The 23,268-nt window shown below is 47.1% G+C and overlaps 1 protein-coding gene across 8 annotated transcripts in view; it reads left to right on the top strand.

The window, feature by feature from the left end:
- The first annotated feature begins 13,020 nt into the window (after positions 1-13,020).
- Positions 13,021-23,268, top strand: part of GNB1L (G protein subunit beta 1 like) — a 60,610-nt gene continuing 50,362 nt past the window's right edge. For 2 of the 8 annotated variants that reach the window (XM_034642321.1, XM_019801117.2), the window contains exons 1-3: positions 13,089-13,272; positions 13,393-13,488; positions 15,531-15,636. The gene's annotated coding sequence lies outside the window, so the exon portion shown is untranslated. Of the gene's footprint in view, positions 13,273-13,392; positions 13,489-15,530; positions 15,637-23,268 lie in introns of all 8 variants that reach the window. The other 6 variants (XM_034642322.1, XM_034642325.1, XM_019801123.2 and 3 more) reach the window with 6 other exon arrangements.

Here is a 23,268-nt window from a genome sequence, read left to right on the forward strand (position 1 = left end):
GGTGGATAGGAGGCAAGACATCCGCACAGCTTCAATGGCTCATTGTTCTGCCCTCCGTGGCTGGAATTGGGCCGGGTGATTATAATAATAAAGTCTTAACAATCAGCCAGTGGTTGGGTTTCCATAGCTTGGGGAGTATTTGATTTTCAAAGTCTTTGGTGGGGGAGATGGTGCATAAATGGAGTGTGTTGTTCACATCAGCCTGTTCTTTGGAGGTCAGGGTCCCATCCAGCACCTTACTTCCCTCAAAAGATGCTTACCTGTCAGCTCCCCAGCACCCAGGCACGTCAGGGCGGGAAGCTGCCCCAGGAGGCCCAGGCACCACGTGAGTGAGTCCTGCCTTCACCGGCTCAGACAAGCCCTGACCCCCAGCCCAGCCTCTGAGGGCTGCCATGAAGACCAGACGCCTGCTGCAGTGGAGGGACTCAGTGAGTTGGGGGGCTCATCTTACCCCTGCCTTGTACCCTCTCCCACAGCACACTTTAAGCCTTTGCCCTTGCTGTCCCTTTTTTTAATAATAATTTTTATTATATTATGTTAGTCACCGTACAGTACATCCCTAGTTTTTGATGTAATGTTCCATGATTCATTACTTGCGTATAACACCCAGTGCACCGTGCAATACGTGCCCTCCTTACTACCCATCACCAGCCTATTCCATTCCCCCACCCCCTCCCCTCTGAAGCCCTCAGTTTGTTTCCCAGAGTCCATAGTCTCTCGTGGTTCATTCCCCCTTCTGTTACCCCCCCCTTTCTTCTTCCCTTTCTTCTCCTTCTGATCTTCCTACTTCTTATGTTCCGTAAATGAGTGAAACCATATGATAATTGTCTTTCTCTGCTTGACTTATTTCGCTTAGCATAATCTCCTCCAGTCCCATCCATGTTGCAGCAAATGTTGGGTAATCATTCTTTTTGCTGGCTGAGTAATATTCCATTGTATATATGGACCACAGCTTCTTAATCCAGTCATCTGTTGAAGGGCATCTCGGCTCCTTCCACGATTTAGCTATTGTGGACAGTGCTGCTATGAACATTGGGGTGCATATGGCCTTTCTCTTCACTGTGTCTGTATCTTTGGGGTAAATACCCAGTAGTGCAATTGCTCGGTCATAGGGTAGCTCAATTTTTAACTTTTTCAGAGACCTCCACACTGTTTTCCAGAGTGGCTGTACCAACTTGCATTCCCACCAACAATGTAGGAGGGATCCCCTTTCTCCACATCCTCTCCAACATTTGTTGTTTCCTGCCTTGTCAATTTTTGCCATTCTAACTGGTATAAGGTGGTATCTCAAGTTGGTTTTGATTTGAATTTCCCTGATGGCTAATGATTTTGAACATTTTTTCATGTGTCTGTTAGCCATTTGTATGTCTTCATTAGAAAAGTGTCTGTTCATATCTTCTGCCCATTTTTTGATTTGATTATTTGTTTCTCATGTATTGAGTTTGAAAAGTTCTTTGTAGATCTTGGATACCAGTCTTTTATCTGTAGTGTCATTTGCAAATATCTTCTCGCATTCCGTGGGCTGCCTCTTAGTTTTTTTGACTGTTTCCTTGGCTGTGCAGAAGGTTTTGATCTCGATGAAGTCCCACAAGTTCATTTTTTCTTTTGTTTCTCTTGCCTTTGGAGATGTGTCATGAAAAAAGTTGCTGTGGCCAATGTCAAAGAGGTTGCTGCCTATGATCTCCTCTATGATTTTGATGGAGCCCCTCCTGTCCCCTTAGCCACAACTGGGCCTCCACCCTTCTATCCTGGCTGACTTCCCCTCCTTGGTTAAGATTCAGTGCAGGGATCCCCCTCCAGGAAGCCTTCCCTGACACCTGGGAAGGGGCCTCCTTAGGGCCCCCACAGAATGGTGTTTCTCTGTCACCCCAAAGGAGCCTCCCTTATTCATGTCTTTGTCCCCCGCACAATGCCTTACACATAATAGGTGCTCAAAACATGGCTGTCACATGAACATTGGCATAAAATCTTTATGTTTTTCAATGCCAAACTTTCCATGATGCCCTGCTCTGCAAGATCTGAGGACATGTGCTCACACACACTCTGCATACTTGGAAAAGGGGTCATGGCTTAGAACCTGACCCAAGTCCCTTCAGCTTACCTCCTCCGGGTTCTGACATGCCAGGGCTGCACGAGATGAGCAGAACACCAGACTTGCTCCAAGCATTTCATCAGGCACCATGTGTCCTAACCACAAAGGCAGACACAGCAGGATTGGTGCCTATAAAATAAGTGTAAGGAGGGGCTGGTCTGAGTAATGACTGGGCAGCTTATACAGAGCTAACTTTCCTGAGTTAATAATGGCCAACTCTAGACAAAATAGAAAAGATCACTATTTGGAGGAACCAAAGAACAAATAAAAGTGGTGGAAACTAAAGGGAATCCAACCGTTGAAAGGAGAGAAATGCCCTGGGTGAGATCCATGTTTGCACTGCTTTTCCCCTAAGGGCCCGCTCCATGACATGGCATGGGTGACTGAAATGTGAGCAGAAAGCTGTAATCCTATTGGCTTGATGTTCCAGAGAACAGAGTTTGAGTCAGTCAGAACATCGGGAAATGAGGAAGAAAATCCCTGAAAATGTGCATATAAATTCCCGTCAAATCCTTGGTTGACTCCTGGGCTGCTTATGTATGAATGAGACTCAAGGGGTCCAGTAGGAAGATAACAGCTGAGCAGAGATTTCAGCTATTGCCTGCCACAAAGGAGAGAGAGTGTGGATCTTGAGACCTGCTAAGTTAGGGGGGCTATGCAAATACCACGGGCTCTCCATTAAAACCACAGAAAGTCCATGCCTTAGGCAAAAAAAAATTGTGTTCCAGGATGAAAGGTTTATGAAATTAGGACCAAGGGCAGAACTGCAACAGATCTACCCTCACAAATATAAAACTAAGCTTCCAAAAGTTGAAAATGAAACAAAAGCAAAAGTCAACATGCTTCAGAAGAAAACAATCCAAAGCCTCTACCAAGTGCCATTTGTAATGTCCAGAATGCAATAAAAAGATTACTAGATGGGCAAGAGACAAGAAAAAAAGCAGCTAAGAGAAAGCATCTCTCACACAATTCAATTAAATTTTAAAACAGCTATTATAAATATGTTTAAGTACTCAAAGGGAAAAAAAAGGTCACAATGAATGACCAGAAGGAATTTCGGTAGAGGAATTGGTAACTATAAAAGAGAACCAAATGGAAATTCTAGAGCTGAAAAGTACAACAAATGAAATGTAATTGGATGGACTTTAAGTGATCTTAAGAACAAATTGGAGATGACAGAAGAAAGGATCAGTGAACTTGAAGACAGAGCTTCTTTTTTTTTTTTTTTTTTTTAAGATTTTATTTATTTATTTGACAGAGATAGAGACAGCCAGCGAGAGAGGGCACACGAGCAGGGGAGTGGGAGAGGAAGAAGCAGGCTCATAGCAGAGGAGCCTGATGTGGGGGCTCGATCCCACAACGCCGGGATCACGCCCTGAGCCGAAGGCAGACGCTTAACCGCTGTGCCACCCAGGCGCCCCGAAGACAGAGCTTCTGATCAAAAGAACAGAGAGTGACATGGGATGCCTGGGTGGTTCAGTTGGTTGAGTGTCTGCCTTCGGCTCAGGTGATGATCCTGGGATCGTGGGGTCCTGGGATCAACTCCCGCACTAGGCTCCTTGCTCAGTGGGCAGGCTGCTTCTCTCCCTGCCTGCTGCACCCCCTGCTTGTGCTCTCTCTCTCTTTCCCTCTGACAAATAAAACCTTTAAAAACAACAACAACAGAGAGTGACACTACAAGAAATACAGACCAGAGAGACCATACTAGAAAGTCTAATATAATCGTGGCTCAGATGGAAAAAAAATAAAAAGAGAGAATGGGGCAGAAAAAAAAATCCAAAGAAGCACTAACCAAAAATTTAATGAATTTTGGATCAACTTACAGATGTAAGAATATCAGCAAATCCCAAGCAGTATAAACGTGAAGAAAACATAACCGAGGCACATCATGGTCAGACTCTTGAAAACCAAAGATAAAAAGAAATCCTGAAAGATGCCAGAGGAATAAGGACACATCACATTTCTGACTTTATATCAGAAAAAAATAGAACAAAATTTATGTGAGAAAAAAAAAGCCAACCCAGAAAATCTATGCGCAGTGAAAATATTCAAAAATGAGGGAGAATTGAAGATATTTAAATGGTAGCTGAAATAATTCCTCAGCTGACTCACACTGCAAGAAACACAACAGGAGGTTTGTCAGGCTGAAGGGAAATCGCACCTATTTGTGGATGTTTGGGTCATTTTCAGCTGTTATTAATGAAGCTGCAATGAATATTAATGAACAACTGTTTGTATGGATATATGTTTTCGTTTCTCTTGGATATGCATCTAGGAGTGAAATGGCTAGGACATATGGTAGGTATATGTTTAACACTATAAGAATGCCAGAGTTTTTCAGAAGTGATTATACCAGATTCCCAACATCATTCTTCACATTTGTTTTATTCTTCACATTCTTTGCAAGTATACATGGAACTTCACCAAGGAGACTATACACTGAGACATAACCACATAAAAAAAATCACAAAAAGATAGCTTGAAAAATCCCTCAAATATTTAGAAATTAAACAACATACTTCTAAATAACCCAGGGATAAAAGGACTCAAAAGAGAAATTGGAAAATATTTTGAATGGACAATAATAAAAACATAACACTTCATTGTTTCTGAGATGCAGCCAATGAAGTGATTAGAGGCAAATGTATAGCTTTAAAACATTTGTGTTAAAAAGAAAAAAATACTTGTATCAAAAAGAAAACTACTTGTATTTAAAAAAAATACTTGTGTTTATGATCTCTGACCCACACAACCTCCTGAAGAAAACAGAAGAAGAAGGGCAAATTCAGATCACAGGGAAAAGGATGGAAATAATAAATATAAAAGTGGCAATCAGCATAGAAAACAAGTGATAATCAATAAAATAAAATGTTGGTTATTAACAAAATTACCAATATCAGGGATGAAGAAAAGAACATTGTTACAGAGTCTACAGGCATTAGAGAGCTAATAAGGCAATGGAGCCCCTGAGTGGCTTGGTTGATTAAGCATCTGACTTCAGCTTAGGTCATGATCTCAGGGTCCTGGGATCTAGCCTGGGGTCAGGCTCCCTGCTCAGTGGGGAGTCTGCTTCTCTCTCCTGCTCTCTCTCTGCCCTCCCCACCTCTCATGCTCTGTCTCTCTCTTAAATAAATAAAATCTTTAAAAAATAAAGATTTTATTTACTAGACAGCAAGGGAGAGAGAGAGCGCACAAGTGGGTGGGCACCCCAATAAATAAAATCTTCTTTAAAAAAAGATAATAAGGCAGTATTATGAACAAAAGTTGATTCAATAAATTTGACAATTTAGAAATGGACAGATTCCTTACCTTATACAGGAAGAAGTAGAGAATATGAAAAGCTCCTCATCTATCAAAAGAATTAAATTCTTCATTAAAAACTATTCCATAAAGAAAACTCCAGGTCCAGATAGTTTCACTCATGAATTTCATCAAACATTTAAAGAAGAAATAATGTCAATATCATACCAATTATTTCCGAAAACAGAGGAGGAAGAACTTCTTCCCATCACTTTATGAGGCCGGCATTACCCTGACAAAGACATTCTAGGAAAAGAAAGTTACAAACCAGTATCCCTCACGAACATAGATGCAAAGGTCCACCACAAAATACCAGCAAGTTGAACCTAACAATACATACAAAGAATTGATTATGGCCGAGTGAGATCTATCCCAGGAATGCAAAGTGATTTTGCATTTGACACGCAATCAATGTAATTTATCACATTAATAGAAGGACAAAGAAAAATACTGTGATCATAGCAATAGATGGAATAAAAGCATTTGACCAAATTCAACACTCATTTATGAAAAAACAAAACTGAAACTTAGGACTGAAAGGAAACACCTTCAACCTGATAAAAAGGTGTCTATGAAAAACATCTGCAGCTGACAGCAGACTTCATGGTCAAAGACCAAACATTTTCCTTCTAAGATTAGGAGTAGGTCAAGGATCCCTACTCCTACCACTTTTACTGAACTTTATTTCTGAAAGTCCTGGCCACCGCAACAAAGGAAAAAATCATGTAGTTATATGTACATATATGTATGTATGTGTACACATATTATATATAGATATAAACATACAAATGTCACATATACATAAGAAAGAAGCACAGTTGTTTTATTTGTAGATGACAGGGTCATGTACATAGAAAATCCTAAGGAAACTATAAAACAATTACTAGAACTGGTAAGTGAATTTAGCAAAAGCTCCAGATAACATGTCAATTCTAGTTTTATGTATGAGCAAAGAAAAAATGGAAACTGAAAAAATGTTACAGTACTATTTATAACAGCATCAAAAACCATAAAATGCTCAGGGATAAATTTAACAAAATACATGCAAATCTGTGCATGAAAATTGTAACAATTCTTGACAGAAATTAATGAAGACCTGAATAAACAAAGAGATATAGTCTGTTTGTGAATTGGAAACTTGGTATTGTTAAGCCGTTCTCTATCCCCAAATTTACTTATAGATTCAACACAATCCTAATCAAAATCTCATTAGAAATCGACAAGCTGATTTTTCATAGAAATTGGCAAGTTGATTCTAAAACTTATATGGAAGTGTAAAAAAATTAGAGTACCTAAAGTAATTTCGAAAAGGGAACACAAAGTTGGAGGACATAACTATCCGATTTCAAGTCTTACTCTAAAGGTACAGTAAGTAATAGAGTATGTTTTTCGCCTAAGGACAAAGATCAGTGGAACAGAGTAGAAGGTCCAGAGTTAGAACCACACAGATGGGGTAACTGGATTTTAACAAAATTGCCAAGGTAATGCAATTGAGAAGAGGATCATTTTTATTCTAACAAATGGTGCTAGAAAATGGAATGTCCGCATGGGTAAAAATGAACTTCAGCTTGGTAACTCATATCCTACACAAAAATTGATTCAAAATACACCATAGGCCTGCATGTAAAAGCTAAAACAATAGAACTTCCAGAAGTACGCATAGTAGAAAACTTTATGATGTTGGGGTAGCGATGTTTTTTTTTTTAGGGTACAAAAAGGACTAGCCACAAAGATGGGAAATTTCTACTCTTCAAAGGATATCTTTAAGAAAACGCACTGGCAAGTGACAGACTGAGAGAACATACATACAATACATATATCCGACAAACACTTTCAAATTAAGAATGCATGAAAAAACTCTTGTAAATTAATAAAAGATGACAACCAACCACATAAAAGCATGGACATCATTAGTTGTCAGGGAAATCGAAACTGCAATGAAATTCCACTCCATTCCTGACAGAATGATTACAACTAAGAAGACCGATAATACCACGTGCTGGTGAGGATGTGGAGCTATTGGAATTCTTATGCGGTGCTGGCAGAAGTATAAAAGTTCTAGATACTTTGGGAAACTTTTGGCAGCTTCTTATCAAGTTAAATATATGTACCTACCCCACGACCCAGCAAGTTCACCCATAGATATTCTTCCTAAAGAAATTAAACCCTATGCCTACAAAAAGAACTTCTTCAAGAATGCTCATAGCTTTATTCTTGATAGCTCCAAACTAAAAATCACCTGAACGTCCATTAACAGGAGACTGTGTGAACGCATTGTGTAGTCATACACAACAGGTGCCACAAAGCAATAACTAGTGAGACGCTTGCAACCATACATAGATGAATCTTACAAATAGCAGGTCAAACACCGAGTCCATGCTATAGGAGTCCATGGTTAAGAAGTTCCGGAACAGGGGTGCCTGGGTGGCTCAGTCGTTAAGTGTCTGCCTTCAGCTCAGGGCCTGATCCCAGGGACCTGGGATCGAGCCCCGCATTGGGCTCCCTGCTCCACTGGGAGCCTGCTTCTTCCTTTTCCACTCCCCCTGCTTGTGTTCCCTCTCTCACTGGCTGTCTCTCTCTGTCAAATAAATAAATAAAATCTTGAAAAAAAAAAAAAAAAGAAGTTCCTGAACAGGCAAAATAAAGCTATGCAGTAGAAATCAGAACAAGGCCTATGAGGGGTGGAAACACTTTCTGGGTAATGGAATGTTCTATAGCTTAATTGTGTGTGGGGGTGGCTTACTGCACAAAATTTATGGAACTGTGCTTTTAAGATCTGTGTATTTTATTGAAGTAAATCTTACCTCAATTTAAAAAGAGATAGAAAGGATGTAAAGAAACTGACAAAGACAACAATGGTTTCCAAAAGCTTGTCTTACTTCAGATTGCTATAACAGAATACCATAGACTGGGTGATTTATAAGCAACAGAAATGTATTCCTCTCAGTTCTGGATGCTGGGAAGTCCAAGATCAAGGCACCTGCAGATCTGACGTCTGGTTCATAGACAGCCAACTTCTCCCTGGGTCCTCACGTGGCAGCTGTGTGAGGTCTCCTTTATAAGGGCACTAATCTCATTCATGAGGGCTCCAAAAGCCATACCTCCTAGTACGATCACATTAGGGGTTAGGATTTCCATGCATGAATTTTAGCGGGATACAAACATTCAGTCCATAACAAGGCTGAAGGACAAAGAACCCCAGCGGCACCAGGCTCAGGTGCCCAGCCACCTGGCTAAATTGGCAGGGTCTCTGAGGTATCCATGCTAATCACTTAGGGTACAGCCCTACCAGAAGAGGAAAGAGACCCTTTCTGGAAAGTGGGACCTTTGAGAAGGCACCAAAAGATTCAGCTCTATATTTTTAGGGAAACTTTGGGTAGAATGAGAAAGGTGCTGGCTGAACAGAGAGACCCCAGTATTCCTGGTTCTGGGCTCAGGCATCCATCAATGAGCTCTGGGAAAGGCCCCTGATGAAGGTCCAGGTGCAAGGAGCACAGACAGGCTGCAGAGGCTGACAGTCCTCAAGCAGCTGGCATCACCTCTCTTGGGCTGCGTGTTCCTGCTTCCTTGTTGCCCCTTTGCTCTGGGGACACAGTGCCAACATCAACCCCGAACACTTCAGAGCCAAAGTCCTTGTTCCAATACCCCCTGCCTGACCACTGCCTCTGGGCCTCTTAATTCAAACACTCACATCTGGAACCCAACACAGGTGGGTACATTCCCAAAGGAGGGGCTGCAAGCTGGGTAGGGACTCTCAAGTTTATCATCCCTTGGGCAGGTCTTGCTTTTATGAAGCTTAGCTTCTCCATCTGTGAAATGGGCTGACTTCTGCTTCATCATCCAATGAGAACCTTGCATTCACATTCTGGATACTTGGTGGGCTCGGCAGAATCAGCTTACCCCACTGTGTGGGTGAAAATGTCCTTCCCTGTTAATACATTTCAAGATCAATGTTATATACCATAACATAGAAACAACAGAATAGAAGGAAATAGAAACATAACAATAGAAAGAAGGAAATAAACATGGTCACCTCAATTGATATGAAAAAAGCATGACAATATTCAACACTTTTCCATGATATAACACTCAATAAACTACGAATAGGAGGACACTTCCTAAAGGCCATATGCAAAAACACCCCACAGCCAACACCACACTCAATGGTGAAAACTGAAAGCTTTGCCTCTAAGATCAGGAACAAGGCAAGGATGCCTGCTCTTGCCACTTCTATTCAACTTAGTGCCAGAAGTCCTCACTAGAGCAATAAGACAAGGAAGAGAAATAAATTCAAATTGTAAAGGAGGAAGTAAAATTATCTCTGTTCACAGGTGACATGATCTTTGTAGAAAACTCTAAAGATTCCACAAAACCACTGCTAGAGCTAATAAATACATTCTGCAAAGTTGCGGGATATAAGATCAACACACAAAAACAGGCTGCATTTCTATACACCAACCATGAGCAATCTGAAAAGGATATTAAGAAAACAATCCTATTTATAATAACATCAAGCAGAATAAAATATATGGGAATAAATCTAACCAAAGAAGCAAAAGACTTGCACACTAAAAACTACAAAACATCACTGACAGAAATTACAGAAGACTTAAATAAATGGAAAGCCATCCTGTACTCATGGACTGGAAGACTTAATATTATTGAAATGTCCATACCATACCAAGTGATATTATACAGATTAAAGGCAATCGCTATCAAAATTCCAACAGTGTTTTTTTTTTCTTTTGCAGAAATAGAGAAACCCAACCTAAAATTCATATGGAATCTCAAGAACACTCAATAACCACAATAATCTTGGAAAAAAGGAGTGCAATCAGACTCAAACTTCCTGATTTCAAAACTTATTATGAAGTTATAGTAATCAAGATTATATGACATAGTGACAGACATAGACACCAATGGAATAAAATAGATACCCCAGAAATAAACCAATGCTTATACTGTCAATTGATTTTTGACAAGGGTGCCAAGACTATTCGATGGGAAAAGGACAGTCTTTTGAAGAAATGATGCTGGGAAAACTGGATATCCACATGCAAAAAAATGAAGTTGGGCCCTTATCTTAAACCAAGTTATATAAAAAATAACTCAAATGGATCAAAGACCTTGAACATAAGGGTTAGAACTATAAAACTCTTAGAAGAAAAAACCAGGGGAAAATTTCCACAACACTGGATTTGGCAATGAGTTGGATATGATGCCAAAATAACAAAAGAAAAGATGGGTAATTTGACTTTATCAAAATTTAAAAGTTTTGTGCCTCAAAGGAAACCATCAAGAGACTGAAAAGATAAACCACAGAATGAGAGAAAATATTCACAAATTATATATCTGATGAGGGATTAATATCCAAAATCTACAAAGAACACCTACAAGTCAACAACAACAAAAGAAAAAAACCCAATTAAAAAATGGGCAAAGGATTGAACAGAAACTTCTCCAAAGAAGATAAACAAATGGCCAATAAACACATGAAAAGATGCTGAATGTCACTCATTGCTAAAATTAAAACCATGCAATACCACTTCACACCCATTAGGATGGCTATTATCAAAAAACCCCACAAACAAACAAACAAACCCAGAAAAGAATAAGCGTTCGTGAGGATGTGGAGAAATTGGAATCCTTGTGCATTGCTGGTGGGAACGTAAGATGATGCAACTGCTATGGAAAAGTTTGGCAGTTTCTCAAAAAGTTGAACATAGGATTACCATATGATTCAGCCATTTCACTCCTAGGAATATACCTAAAAGAACTGAAAGCAGGACTCACATAGATACTTGGACGCCCATGGTAATAGCAGTATTAGTCACAGTAGCCTAAAGATGGAAGCAACCCAAGTGGCCATCAACAGCTGAATGGATAAACAAAATGTGGTATGTACATATTATTGAATATTATTCAGCCTTAAAAAGGAACAAAAATTCTGATAGGTGCTACACCGCGAACCTCTTAAACATTATTCTAAGTGAAATGACAAATAATTTATGATTCCACTTAGATATGAGGTACCTAGGATAAGTAAATTAACAGACACAGTGGAATAGAGGTTACCAGAGGCTAGCACAGAGGTAGTGGTGAGGAATTAGAACGGGTACAGTTTCTGTGTACACAATGGGTACACACTGGGGTGATGAAAAAGTTCTGGAGATGGGTGCTGGTGAAGGTTGCACAACAGTGTGAATATACATAATGCCACTGAATTGTACACCTAGAAATGGTTTTAAAAGGGTAAATTTTGTTATATATATTTTACCACAATTAACAACTATATTTATATAGATGGCCTGAATGAAAGAAAGCGATTTGAATAAAAAACGGTAATTTTTGATAGCCTGGCAGGGTTGGACTAGTTTTTTACACAAGCCTACTGCCTGCTCTCCGCTGACCGGCCTTGAGTTGGCCTGAGCTGCCTACTGCCTGAGGTAAGCCAAATTGTCAGGAACTCCCCCTCTCCTTTGAGGCAGGAAGTTTAAATTATCAGGTCAATTAGGAAAGATACAACCGAAAAATACAAGTTTCATTCACACTTCAAGGAGGCGTTTCCTGGCTGGGTGCCACTTTTATTATTTTTGGCGGAGGCGGCTGAAAGCCCCACAGACCCAAGTAAAGGTACAATGTGATCTTTGATTCGCGTTTCAAAGATCAAAGAGAGTGAGTTTGGGTGTAAATGCAGATTACATTTCAGAGATGGTTTCATGAAAGGAGTCACTAGACCAGGGCAGAAAGGGAGCTGGTTTCTTACGTGTGTGTGTTCGCCTTGAGAAACATCTTTTTCCAGTGAATTCGGATGCTGATGGCCCTAAAAACTTCTGGCCTACATCCAGGTCCTTGGCCCACAGGGTATTTGGTCTTTGGGCTGGGGGGCCGGCAGCCTCTCCCACCTCTTGGCTAGGCACCTTAAGCACAGGGAGAGAAGAGACATGGGGGGGGTGCACGCGAGAAGCACCCAACCTCATGCTCCACTTGCTTTTGCAAAGTCTCTGGGTGCTGACTGCGCGTGTCACTCCTGGGCAGCAAACTTGGCCTTGGCAGCCTGCCCTCATTGCCCTCTCTCGGTCCAGCCTCGACCAGGGCAGGCAGCACAAACCCACCCACTCCCCTAGGCACGCAGGTGGGGAGTCCTCACTGCCAGCCCTGCCCTGCCCTCTCGCTCCTGGGCCGGAGGTATGTAGAACCAGGCACTGGGTGGTGAGAGGCACTTTCCATGGGAACGCTACTGCCCCTCTACGCCCAAACCCTCCCTGATGCCCTCTGTCCCCAGCATCCCTTCTGACGTTCAGTAGCGCCCCAGTGCCAGCTGATGGAGGGCAGTGGCAACGGCTCAAACATCTCTGGGGTAGCCAGCTGGATGACCGGCCCCTCCCTCCAGCTATCCGTTCCTCAGTCCCAGCGCGTTTCACGTCTGCCTGTGGGACACCGGCAGCCCTGGGCGCCCCACGCCTGCGAACGCGGCCCAACAACTCCAGGTACTACGCGCGCGGCCGGATTGAGCGCGCTCCCATGACGCCCCGCGCCGCGCCACCGCGGTGGCAGAACTTGGGAGCGCCTGCGCGGCCCTAGGCCCCAAGGCTCAGGGCGCAGGCGCGGCCCTGCTGGGAAGCTAGCGTGGGACTTATGGGGCGGCTGCGCGCACGCAGGGGGCGTGGCTGTGCGGCGTGTTCGACCTGTGAGCGCAGCGCGGGTCCGCACGGGAGTCGCTCATTTCGGTCGGAGGGTCGGTGGGGCGGCGGAACCCGAGCGGCCTGCTGGGGCCCCCGCCCCTGCATCGCTTCCTAACTCCCAGTCCTCAGAGAAGCTCTCACAGTCCCCGGACTGGGTCCCAGTTGCCTTTCCGAACGGCAAGCCTCAGTTTCTCGGTCCGCGCCGCGGGCTGGGGGGATCCTGGAATCATTTTCGGGTGGTTCCCGCGGTCTTCGGAGGTCGCCTCCGCACCTCGCCTCGCCTCACGGCGGTCGATATTGTTCTGCACTTTTTAGGTGGCACTTGGACTCTCGCCGTGGGAGGGAGACCGGTCAGCAGTCTCCAGCCGCAGATTCGTGGACCCTTTTCACAGACGCTTCGCGCAGCCTCAGGTAGGTCGGCTGCTTTTTGCAGTGGGACCTGTGAGCTCATTCCCGGCGGTTTCCTGCATGGCGTTTGCGGGAGGGGTGGTGCAGTGGTCTGCCCTCCACTTGCTATGAGGCTTTGGGCAAGTTACTCTACCCCCCGGGGCCCTTGGTCTCCTCGGAGCTGAGAACGCTCCAGCGTTCGCGGTGCTTTTTGGCTTTGCGGAAAAAAATGCGCGTTCGTCCCGGTACGTGCTCCTTGAGTAGAGCGCTGTGCAGTCCAGGAGAAGGGCACAAATTCCTCGTGTTAGGGTGGGGAGAGAAGAGGTCAACAGAGTGGTAGCCAAGGCCCCTGAGTGTTAAGAGACCCAGAGTTAGGAAAGTTCAGGCCCAAGCAGAACTGGCTGGTTGGAGCAAGGGAGCCTCTTCCTCAGGCTGCAGAGGGCACCCAGGCATGTTGATGAGCAGGCAAGGGACAGCTAGGGTTCTGATTGGGGGTGGGAGTTTGGGACTGGGAGGAAGCCTGGACAGAGACCTGGGTAGTGTGCACTGTCTCCTGGGCATGGGATGTGGTTTTTGCGTGCAGCCTAGTACTTAACCTCAGATTGGTGGCAGGAGCTAGGGTGTGGTTCGCAGTCACTGGTTTCAGAACTCAATGAGGAACTGAACTGGACTCAAAGGTGAACTGCATCTGTGTGCTGCCCCTTGGGCCACTGCTGCTGGCAGGCTGTAGCATATTCTTTTCCTGTGTTAGGATGGGAGGGGCTTTCAGGTGGAAGAACCCCACAGAGGGAGAGCTGTACCTGAAAGGTTCCAGAATGCTTGGCTGGCAAAGGTAGGTACTGGTGGCCCTAGCAGGTTCAAGTGCTGCAGGCTACCCTGGGAGGTGCTCAGCAGAAAGGCCAGCAGAACTGTGTCTCCCTGGAGGAACTCACTCTGATGGGGATAGGAGAGATAAACACATGGGCAACTATGCACAAAGGTGTGTGCAGGCCGTGGTGCCCCGACATGATGAGTTGATGGACCATTAAGGTCTGTGTGGGGAGGTTGCAGAGTGTGTTCTGCCGTGGCTATAAGTGGACCTCCCTTTGCAGAGAGACTGAGGAGGTGGCCTGAGAGGGCTCCTGGCGTTGGAAGGGAACTGTATCTGGTGATGGTTGCAGCCTCCCTTTCCACTTCAGGGCTCTTTGGGCTGCTCAGGGTTGATGACCACTGCTCTCCAGGCCCTTTACAGGAGTGACTTTGGGGTGGCGAAAGAAGACGTAGCAAGTGGGATTAAACGTGGGGGTTTGGGTGCTGGGCTGTTGACAGGAATGGGGAAGCAGGGAGGTGGTGTTCGGGGTTGGTGATGTTGCCAGAAGGCTGTACTCTGAGTGGTGAGGTGAGTCTGGAAAGCGTGGGTGGGGAGGCTGGAGGGCACAGAGAATAGCGGTCCCGCGACTTCTGTTGGGCATAAAGGCAGACCTTCCAAGCTCCTAGTGCTTTGATGTTAAAGGATCTTGTGACACGGTCTACTTATAAAACAGTCTGTGTTTGAGGTGACTAGGGGACTCCTCGTTGGATTGAAGGGTAGTTCATAACCAGCATGGTGATGTGTGGTGGCTAAGCTGTGGTCTTTAGAGCCAGGTTCAGCTGCCTCCATCACTTACTGGTGGGTGCTGTGTGGCCGCAGACAAATGACTTCACTCACCACTGTGCCTCTGGTTCGATGAGAGTACCAGCCTCATCGGGGGTTAGCGTTTGGCACAGAGTAGTCAGTAAAAGGTTGCTACTGTTGTTGTCCAGAAACTCCCTGAGAGCCAGCCAGGCCATCCAAGGAAACCCTGGGGGTTCTGATCTGGCCCCCTCTCCTTCTCCTGGGACTGACAGCATCTGCCATCATGCCCATGAAACATCACAGGTGGCGTTTGCCCACCTTCTCAGACCTCCCAGGCCCGCCTCCTGCGCCCTCCTTCTATTCAGAGCTCCTAGTTGGGTTCCTGGGGTTTGCCTGCTTATTGCCTCCTCTTGCAGCACAGTGGAGATGGTTGGGCCTAGTTCCCGCTCTTCCCCACCTTGTTTTTGGACAGATTGCCTTGGATGATGGCCTGCGTCTGACAGTCCCATCAGCTCTTCTCAGCGCTCCTGAGGCCACAGCTGTCAGCTCCTCTGACCCTCAGCACTTGCCTGGAACGCGTGGGTTTGCCACACCCCTTCTCAGCCCATCTCTGTCCTGTTGTATCATGCCCACCCTCCCTGCAGTGCCTCTTTCTTCCTCTTTCCTCTTATAGTTGGTGTGGCAACTCCCTTCTGTTCCCTGAATGCCACCTGGCCAGGGCCGTTGGCAGGGCCTTTGCAATCCCATCTGGGCGGCAGCCAGTTACACCAACGTACACCCTTGGCAGCAGATGGACCAGGTCTCTCCTGGGGTCACGTATGCCCTCCCTTGTGGATCCCTGGATTGAGTGGCCCTGCTGTGGGGACCCTGTGTGTGTGTGCATACAACCATGGAGCAGAAGAGCACGGCCATTAGTCCTTCCGGCGGTAAACCCACAGAAAGGGGGCCCCCGGCTCTGCACGTGCCTGGCCCATGGCCCCCAGGGTGGACTTCCACTGGGTGCCAGTCTCACACCCATGCACCTTTGATGGCTCCCCATGGCTTCGGGACCGATATGTCCTTTTGCTTTGAGCACTGTCAGGACAACCTCACCTGCATCTTCAAGATCCTAGAGCACCTGATGGGCTGAGCCTGGGCGTGGGCAGCCCCCTACCTCAACGGGGACCTGCCCCTTCCTGACGATTATGGGCTCTTCTGCCAGGATCTCAAGGAAGTTGTTCAAGACCCGAACAGTTTTACTGAGTACCATTGCTGTAGCACCTTGCTCCCTGCCTCAAGCCAGCCACCAGTGGCCCTGCAGCTGCCTATGGTGAGGCAGTACTTAGCTAGGTTCTCAGAGGCCCTGGCGCTCAACATGGGTGCTGTTCCAGTTGCTGTGGCCACACCTACTGTTTGTAGTTCCAACTCTACATCCAGAAATACTCCCCTGAACAGCAGTGGGCCAAGGAGAATAGCCCTGAGTCTGTGGAGTCCCACACCTTGTCTAGTTCTGCATGCAACACTGATCCTGGTCGTGTGGGGCCAGCCTTGTCCCAGCCAGGGGAGGTGACCCCTTCACCTGTCCCTGTACTTTCAGGATCTGTTAACCTACCTGCCCAGAAACCAAATCCAGTTCCACCAGAGTGTCCAGAACCCTAGAAGACAGAGGAGGAGGTTTCTGAGACAAGAGGTAGACCAGAAGACATCCTTAGGTACCCCATAGTGGGTGGCGGACATCTCAGAGGTCCCAGGAGACCTAGCAGTTTCTCCCACTCCCCACTCCACAGCCCCGGATTCTGCACATAGCCTAGGCAGATGCAGCAGTGCTCCTTGTGATGAAATGGCCTACGTAGCTGAGGAACCCCACAGCCCCCCAGCAGGACAGGGTGGCCTTCCCAGATATTGCTTTATCCACTTGTTTTATTGCTGGGCAGGAGGTATACCTGTTTGGGCTCTGCTCTTAGCACAAACAGCCCTTTTGTCCCCCTCACCACCCCACCTCCTGTTCTAGCAGAATATTGGGCTCTGTGCTGTGCCTGTCATCCCCTGACTTCCCCAGTGGCCCAGTAGCTGTCTCCCTGTAGGTTCTCAGCTGCATTTCCACTGATTGGACAGAGTTTCATACAGCAGTCCTCATCAGATATTTGTATGTCTTTATAACCACTCCACTCCCGGGACCCCTTTGTTCAATGTTGGCTAGACCAGACTAGGTCTGCCATGTCAGCCCTGTTTGGTTCTGTCCCTGGATGGTGTCTCTACTTTGTCCTCCTTCCCCATCTTGGCTCCCTGTGACCTGTCTCCTCTGGGCTGGAATTTAAGGCTGCATGGAGGAGGCAGCCACTTTGATCATTTAGTATGAGTGGGATGGCAGAGAAGGATGCTTCCCGATGGGTTTACCAGCAGCCTTGGCCAGCTAGGAAGGTGAGTTACAGGCCTCCTTGCCAGTCTCAATTCAGTGTCAGGCATTTTCCCCTTTCGTATATTAACATTCTGGTTGTACCTGGTTTTCTTCAGAAGTTGGCATGAATTTCTGTTCTCAGTGCCTTTGCCCATGTGCCCTCCCACTTTCTGCTCTTTAGCAGTCCCTGCCTCCCTGCCTGCTCTCGCACATTGCTGACTCAGCACTTAAACCATAGCACTATGCATGACTTGTATCTTTGGGTAGACTGTGAGCCTCTAGGTCAGGGGCTCCATCTTGATCAGCTTTGTGTCCCTGGTACACAATTTGGTGCTCATTAAACATAATGTTGACCCATGGCTCAGCTTGTGGTGTGGTGGCTGCTGATGAGCAGAGCTCTTGTTTTGTTGGCAGGAACGCTGTTGCTGGTTCTGTTGGGAACAGGCTAGGCCCTAGCCATGACTACTGTAGGTCGGTGTTGGAGGTGTGGTTTCTGGTGGGCGCTTTGAGAATCGAAGAGTCAGGTTGAAGGAAGGAGTTAGGCTGAATATGTGGGAGGGGGAGGCTTGTTAGGTAGAGTGTGGTTTGGAGAACTGACTTCCTAGAGCTGGAGGTGACGTGAGGAACAGGCAGCAGACCAGAGCGGTGAGGCCCAGGGGCCAGAGGATTGGAATGAAGAAAGACCTGTTCTGTACAAGGATGGGTTTTCTAATAATGAGAGCTGAGAAGCTCCCTTAAGCCAACTTTAAGACAGGATGGGTACAGTGCACCTACCCAGAGGGACAATTAGATAAGAACGTCAAGGCCCTTCAGTTTTACCGTTGTGGAAACAACACTTTCCTGGAACGTAGGAAGAAAAAAATAAGTGGAAATGTGAACTGCTACTAAAACTAGTTACTTTAGAGAAAAATTAGAAATAAGGAAACATCTGATAAAAATTTTTAAATAAAATAGACATTGTTGGGATTATTTTATTTAGTAATTATCACTTTAAAAGGCTCTGGGTTCAGATGGTTTTATGTGTGAGCTATTTTAAGGCCCAGATGCCTTGTAAATAAAACAGTTGCAAGTCTTAGAAGTAAGTGGGAAGCTGATATAATCCTAAAAGCAAACAGGCAAGCTAACAGAAGAAATCACCGTGCAGCCTCGATTCTGATCAAGTGTGGAAAATCCCTGCACATTGTAACCCAGCCCCAGACGCACTGCTGCCCCTCCACGCTGTTGCTCAGGTCTGGACCCTCCTTTTTCAGACCCAGCTGAGACTGTTTCCCACCCCCACCCCCTGGCCTGCCAGTGGGTCTGATATTGTTGGCCATATCTTTTGAGTTGGTAAGATGTCTCTGACAATAGAATCTGGGGTTGCTCTCTGGGGTGATGGCCCAGTCACTTAGTTGACATCCCCTCTCTTGCTGGCCTCTGCACAGGGCACCTTTCTCATCTACATTTAGCGGACTTGAAGTGAATCCCTTTCAGCTCAAGATTGCCATCTTCCCTTCTGACCCCCCACTCCCACCCCATTGCCATCTCCCTTGGGCCCCAGGCAGCTCCTGCCAGCTTGGTTTGTAGTCTGGCATATGAGGGTCAACTTGCCCAAGGCAGGCCCAAGAGGATCTGTGGAGAGGTCAGATGACCTGTGTTTTCATTTGGAAAATGGGTCACATTGTGGTTGGGTTCTCATGACAAAGGAAAAGAAATGAGGGCAGGGCCTTTATGACAAAGGTAAGGTTGCCAGTTCCTGGGTGCCCTTGAGGGTGGGATCAGGAGAGGAGGGAGGGCTTCGGCCTGGCCTTGCAGACGCAGTGCATATGGTGCTGCAGAGTGACAGTCTCATTGGCAGCCAATGCTGTGCCCTGTCTTTGGGCAGATGCAATGACCTAGCTGCTTTTCCGTTCTGAGGGGTTAGAAGGAACACAGAGAACCAGGACAGGAGGCCCTGCCATGCTTGACATGCATGACGGGAGGAGGCTCCTTGGTCATTCGCTGCTCCCGGCTCTTCACCCACAGGTGTGAAGCTAGAGGAGGCTGCTTCTGGGAGCAGGACAATCTGGCAGGGTTTGCTGGCTGTGCTCAGAGTCTGGCCGACGTGCTGGGGTCTGCCTAATGGATCATCCCATACTTGGCTTTGGAAATAACCTGGAGATTGTATTTCCTAAACGTAGGACACAGTGGGCACTATGGAAGGGTTTTTAAAGTATATGTCTCCAAGGAAAATTTTAACACCAGAAAATTTTAACATCCTATAGTCCTATGAGAGACAGAACTTTTTATAAAGCTGCAGCAATGAAAGTACTTGGAATTGGTGTGGATGGATGAACAGAGGGGAATAGAGAACTTTGAAATAAAGCCAAATAAACGCAGGAATTTAGTTCATGCTAAAGGTATTGTTTCAAATTAATGGGGGTGAAATGGATTATTCAGTAAAAGGAGTTGGAACAACTGGTTAGCCATCTGGAAAATAGTAAAACTGGATACCCACCTCACTCTGTGCCAGGCTCCACTCCGGATGGATTAAAGATTTCAATATTTAAAAAACCATAAGAGTACTACGGGGAAGTATGGGTGAATATTTTTTTTCTTCCTGTGATCCCAGAACTTTAAAAGTTGTAGATATCCAGAATTGCTGAAAGTATAGAGAGATAGGCTTTTTCTTACTGTTGGTGGGAATATCAAATACTACAGTTCAGCCACGTAACATTTCTAAGCACACAGACTGGCCATTTCCCAATGTGCAGGGGCCGTTCTTCCTCAGTGTGGGGCTTCAGAGCACGCACTTGGTCACATCGTGCCTCCACTTGCAAGCTCATGGTCCTTGGTGTCACCTGACCTCATAAGGCGGTGGGAAGATCGAATGAGATAAGGCCTGTGCAGGGGCCTGAGCCCTGCCAAGTGCCTAGTGGGCACTCACTGCGAAGCTGGAAACAGCCCAAAGGTCCTGTAGTACGGAGTGAGGTACACAGGGCTGTTGTCCTGTCGCATCAATCAGGATGAGCCAGATTGTGCTGCGGTAAAAACCTCCCACGTCTCACTACTCACCTGTCCCAGACCAGCTGGGGTGCCCCCTGCCCGTTGCAGAGGACCTGTGCTGACAGGAGTTCACTGGATGCATTTCTCCACAACCACAGAGGCAGGGGAAAGACCACAGTGAACCACAAGTGATACTTATCACTCCTTTTCCGTTACTGTGGCCAAAGGCAGCTGCCAGACTACACCTGAGTTCTGAGGGATGAGCGGCTAATCCCCCCATGGGGTGGGACCATCAGCACGGGGACCGGGAACCTGGCGCTCGTACAGTGCAGCCGTCGCCGGAGTGGGGGCAGGCCTGCATCAGTACCGGTGAAGAGATGCCTGTGAGCTTACTAAGGCAGTGGGGCCTAAACAGCAGAATGTATTTCTTCCAGTTCTGGAGGCTGGAAGCCCAAGATCAAGGTGCTGGCAGGGTTGTTTCTCCTGTGGTCTGTCCCCTTGGCTTGGGATGGCCATATTCTCCCTTTGTCCTCACATGGTTGTCTCTCTGTGCCTGTCCATTCTAATTTCCTCTTAGAAGGACACTAGTCCTATTGGATTAGGGGCCACCCATATGACCTCATTTAACCTTAATTTCCTCTTTAGAGGCCCTGTCTCCAAATAGACTCACATTCTGAGAGGATAGGGGTTAGAACTTCAACATGTGAATTTGGCGGGGGGGGGGGGGACACAATTTGCCCATAATAATGCCCAAGATGCATTTCTTGTTTTTCATTTTTACAATTTCCAACAGTGCTATGGTGAGCACCCTTTGGGCATCGCTGAGTGGTGGGGTATAGAGCCCCTCCAGGCCACAGCAGCAGAACATGCTGGGAACTCTCTTATTTCAGAAATCTTTGCCTGCCTGAGGGTACAAAGACACTACCCTGTATTTCCCAGTTTTCATGTTTTGCCTTTTACATTGACTCTCAAGTCGGCTCATGACTCATGGCATGGCTTGCAGGGGGCTCTGCCGTGGTCATCAGATAGCCAGTGACAGGCAGGGCCCCTCCACCCCCCTTGCACCAGACGTAGAATAGGAGTGGGAATCTCTTTGAGGTGTGGAGCCGCTGAGTTTGGGGGCTTGTGTTTTCCACAGCGTGACCTATCCTTCCCTAATGAGTAGAGGACCCTTTCCCCACGGGGTGCGGACCTTCCCACCCCAGGTTAAGATGCCCAGCTGCCCCAGCCTGTCCATGGTGCCATCTTTCTCATGCATGCCTGGCTCTCTTGTCTGGGCTGTCCTCTAGCAATGATCTAGCTTTATAGTTAGTCTTCACTATTTGGTAGAGAAATGTTCCCACCTGCCCGTCCCCACCACTGACACTTTGTTCTTTAAGTTGTCTTGGCTAGTTTTAAAAACACATGTCATAAACACAGATGTGGAGAGGATGGTACAGTGGACCGTGGCCTGTCCGTTGCTCAGCTCCAGCGGTGGTCAGTCCTGATCCTGGGGCCACCGTGTTGGTAGACTCTGTGTGCGGTGCCAGACAGAGGAAGTCCTGAGCTCACTTTCTGTTTGGGCTGTGGTGTCCTCATTTGTAAATGGGCAACACGATCTCTGTTACAAGGGTGTTAATGGTGAGTCTGGGAGGAGCCCCTGGCCTGCAGGGTGCCCTTGGCAGCCCATTCCTTCTCTCCTGGCCTCAGGTGTGCACAGCCAGGGCTGGGGCCTGTGGGTGGTGGGCACTCATCCACTTGCCAGTGCGGACAGTGGAGAGGAACATCCTGGGCTGCTCTCCACCTATGTGCCTGAGCAGCACGGGGTCTGGGCTGACAGCGAGCCCACACTCTGCCGTACAGCTGGCAAAGTGCAGGTGCTTCATGGTCAGTGCAGGGATGCCTAGCACCGGGAGTGCCACAGCTCATGCCCCGTGGGGTCCTGGGTGCAGAATGTCGTTCACCTTGACGCTTCTGCACCATAGCCAGGGTTTTCTGAAGGCCGCAGGTGGGGAGATGGGCGGCTTGCGTGGGCCTGCCCGGTAGGGGAATCCAGGAAGCGTGGGATGGCCAGGTACCTGATCCAGTGTGCTATCCTGTAGGGCGTGGCAGCCAGCCTTCCCACCACCAAGACCCTGTGTTCCTCCCCCAGAAAATCAGGGTGCAAATGGGAGCCATGGATGGTGGTGGCCAGGAGGGTAAACCGGGGCCAGTGCGGCTCTGCCCCTGTGTTCCCACCCCGCTCCAGGTACCTGCTTCACAAGCCCACGGTGGCCTCCTGGTCCCTCTCATCATGTCCCATGCCCCCGTCCCCCTCCGTCCCCCTCCACCCCTCACAAGTTGCTGAACTTTTGCAAGGCTTCCTTTGCTGCCTGTGTAATGGAGAGAATTTCTGCCTTGCATGTGCTCGGAGGCAGCAAGCCCCTCAGGGCTACCATCACTGTCCCTGATCCTTCCCTCCCCCAAGGCTTCGATCGGGCGCTGCCAGTGGCTGTTAGTGCCAGTGGCTGTGCACATGTGTTTGCACAGACCCCACAGCCCATTGTGAACATGCGGTGTATCTGTGGGCCCATAATTTGCACATCGGTGAGTGTGTGTGTTAGATCGGTGGGGGGACTCCCCTGCCTGAGGCAGCCTTTGTCGCAGGAGCAAACACGGATCCCTTGTCAGAAAGTGTATCACCACCACCATGGTTACAGACCCCCTCTCCAAGTGGGATCAAGTTCTCAGGAACTGCCTGGGCCCTAGGCCCATGCGGATTGGCCCATTCCATGCCCACGGTGAGAGTCGTCTGGGTGCTGTCATCAGCACTGGGCAGCTGGCTGCCGTGGACCAGATCTCATGGCGGAGTGGGCCCCAGAGGCTGGCACTGGCGCGTGGGAATGGTCAC

The sequence above is a fragment of the Ailuropoda melanoleuca genome, chromosome 14, assembly GCF_002007445.2.
Source record: "Ailuropoda melanoleuca isolate Jingjing chromosome 14, ASM200744v2, whole genome shotgun sequence".
Classification (NCBI taxonomy): domain Eukaryota; kingdom Metazoa; phylum Chordata; class Mammalia; order Carnivora; family Ursidae; genus Ailuropoda; species Ailuropoda melanoleuca.